Genomic DNA, 3,404 nt, shown 5'->3' on the forward strand with positions numbered 1-3,404 from the left:
TCTAGACACACAAGCCACAGTTTTTAAGAAACTGTATAATTAACTGAGTAGGATGGCTATTTGGGTTACGCAAAAAAGTCTTCACGCAGAAAGGAGGATACTTTTTTGATTTAATGAGTGATTTTTCAAGCATTTTCCGTTGATCTAGAAATCCAGGGCAAGCCCATACAACATGGTTGATGTCCTCCATTTCATCTCCACAGAGACATGAGAAGGCGTCTGTAAAGTTCATTCTGGCAAGGCCATCTGCCAGGGCGTAATAATTACTTCCTAAGCGTGATATGTTAACTATATCACTTCTACTTAAATTGGTATTAAAAAACCAAGGTTTAGAGGATTCGGTGAAATTAAATTTAAAATAGTAAAGGCCTACATTTCTATTTTTACTCTCATTTTTTAGAAATATATTAGAGGTTCTTAATAGCTGAGTGGAGATTAATTGGAAGAGGTCTGTATGAAGGATTCTGTCATCCAAAGAGGAGCCATCCGTGGAAGCTAGTTTGGCAAGTTTGTCTGCAATCTCATTAACAAAGACTCCCTTATGACCAGGGATCCAGTAAAAGTAAATTAAAATGTTTTTAGATTTAGCTAGATGGAGGAGGTTCCTAATTTTGTGGATATAGAAAGAGCTACATTTCATGTTGTTGAACTTAAGACAGGAAGAAAAAACACTTCGGAAGTCAGAACAGATAACTGATGGGGAAAGTTTCTCGCTTAGTATGGTATCAAGGGCCTCACAAATGGGTATCGCTTCCGCTGTGAAAATAGAGGCTAGGTGGAAAATTTTATGTTTAATAAAAATCTGGAGGGAGGGGCAGGTGATGCCGATTCCTGTGTGTTGGGTTTCAGTTTTTTTCAGCCGTCTGTAAAGAAGATTTAATCATCTTCACGGTGGTTTCTTATGAAGTTCCTAAATTCTAAATTTGAATAAGGGCTTTTTTGTAGTTTTTCGCCCAACTGAAAGTCAATGTTGGGATTTTCAAATTGTATGGAGTAATTAAGAAGATAATTTATAGAGGTGCTAAATAATGTGAGGGGTATATTTTTTTAAGAAGACGAAAGCGTTGAGGAGTGGGACAGCTTGGAGAAGGTTGAGTTTATCGTTTTCTTGTGTACGCTGGTCTAATTGGTAGAGTAGTTTGAAAAGAGGGTGATTTTCAGTTGAAAAGATTTTTAGGATAAATTTTCTGTTGAGAAATTTCATGCGAAAAAATAAAGGAGGTTCTTTCAGCTCCGCAAACATTACTGGTATAGGGGTGGAAATACGGAATCCTAGGATTAGTCTTAAAACTCTATTTTGTAGTTCGCAAATTTTTATGTGGTAAATAGACGAGGCTTGACAACCATATTCTAAAGCACTTCTAATTAGAGAGTGGTATAACATTCGTAAGACTCTCGGACCTGAGCCCCACCAAGTCCCCCTCAAAAGCTTTGTAATATTGATAACTGCTTCTAGTCGAAGAATGAGAGATTGGAAGTGGGGTTCCCAAGCGAGGTGCCAGTCGAAGATAATGCCTAGGAATTTAGTTTCGTGTACCGGGAGGATAATTTGGTTATCTAGTGGGAGATATACGTCAAATGGGAGGGATTCTTTTTGAGTGAAGATCATCAGTTGGGACTTGTTGATAGATATTTTTAGCCTCTGGATTTTAGAAAATTTTGAAGAATATCCAAACTTCCTTGCAAGATGTAGACGCATTCCCCCTGATCACCTGAGGTGAAATAGATAACAATGTCATCCGCATATTGCAAAATTTTAGAGTGGGTGGAGATGATTGTGCAAGTCCAACATATAAATGTTATAAAGAACAGGGCTTGATATTCAGCCTTGAGGGAGGCCTCTGCTGAATTTATATGGTCCTATGTTTTTATTGTTGACTCTGAAGAATACCTCTCTGTCTAAGATCAGATTTTTAAAGAATTTGCAATATTTCCATGGGACACCCAATTTTTTCATGTCATTGATTAGAATGTTAGGGATGACTGTCATAAGCTGCTTCAACGTCCAGAAATAAGGCTGATGTGCATGATTTAGTAACAAATGCTGTGTGTACTTCGGTAGAGAGAATGGCAAGGCAGTCAGCACAGGATCTATTCTTACGGAATCCAAACTGGGATGGGGGTAGGACCAAAGAGTTCTCAAGACATCAGTTCAGTCTATTAACTACTAGTCTTACCATGAGTTTCAGAAAGCAAGATGCCAAGGCAATAGGACGAAATTTTTCCGAATTGGGTTTTCCGATAAGAAAAACTAAAAATTTGTTTCAGTGATCTGGGAAGAAATCACCATCCAAGATTAGATTATATATGTTTAACAGATGTATCCGAATATTTTCTGGAAGGTTTTGAATAATCTGGAAATTGATTTTATCTAGTACCGGGGAGGACGTGCTTTTAGAGGTAGCACAATGGCAAGATTCAACTCCTGAATATTGAAGGGTTCACTCGAGAATCTAGAGACGATAGGGTTAGGAAAGCGATCGGGGTTGGCGTTGGTTGTAACTTGGACAGGAAGCGAGTCCAGGAGAGGGCGGGGGGCAGGGATAGGTTTGAGGGGGGTGAGCCGTGGCCACAAAATTTGTCTATGAATTTTTCCATTTTTTTTTACTGTTTCTTGATTAATTGGGGAAGTTAATGGAGAAGAGTTAGTAAGAAGTCTGTGTCGAAAGCCGCGAATCTTATTCCAGATATCTGAGATTCGGGAAGTTGAAGTAATAGATTCGCAAAATGATCTCCAGCCGGAGATTTTGGTTTTTTTAAAAGTTTTTGTGGCTTCAGCTTTGAATTTCTGAAGGTCTAGAAAATTTTCGAGATTGTATTGATGTCTATACCTTCCAAGCTTGGCCCTTCTTAATCTCTCCAACATTGAGCAATTCTCGTTCTACCACGGTGGAGAATATGGATAATCACGTTTTGGGACATTATCAGTTTTGGAACCGGCTATGTGAAGGGCTTTATCAATCGTTTCAAATAGATCATAATATGCTTGAAGAGCTGAGAAAGGGTTATTGTTATTTTGGTTAAAATTAAAGTGAGTGTTTTCGAGGGTTTCCTGAAAAATATCCCAAGACACTTTTTTTAAATTATACTTGTGTGAGAAGAATTCCTAATATGAGCAGAAGATATACCAATAGTAGTTGAAATAGGAAAGTGATCACTACCCATCTTATCCCCTTCTACTTTCTATGAACATAAAGGCTCAAGTCTACCAGAGACCAGGGAGAGATCGATAGCAGATTTCAATTGGTTGGGCCTAGAAAAGCGAGTGGAAGATCCGTCATTTAAAATAATGAGGTTGGAAGCTACCAGGTGTATACATATGAAACCGGTATTTTTTCAAGAAAAAAACACATTTATTTCAAGAGAATGATAACAAATATTTTATTCAAAGTATACGCCCTCGC

The 3,404-nt window shown here is 38.0% G+C and overlaps 1 protein-coding gene across 1 annotated transcript in view; it reads right to left on the reverse strand.

Moving 5' to 3' along the window:
- The window catches only part of LOC117170767, a 7,118-nt gene that overhangs the window by 850 nt on the left and 2,864 nt on the right, over positions 1 to 3,404 (reverse strand). The window lies entirely within an intron of this gene.

The sequence above is a fragment of the Belonocnema kinseyi genome, chromosome 4, assembly GCF_010883055.1.
Source record: "Belonocnema kinseyi isolate 2016_QV_RU_SX_M_011 chromosome 4, B_treatae_v1, whole genome shotgun sequence".
Classification (NCBI taxonomy): Eukaryota; Metazoa; Arthropoda; class Insecta; order Hymenoptera; family Cynipidae; genus Belonocnema; species Belonocnema kinseyi.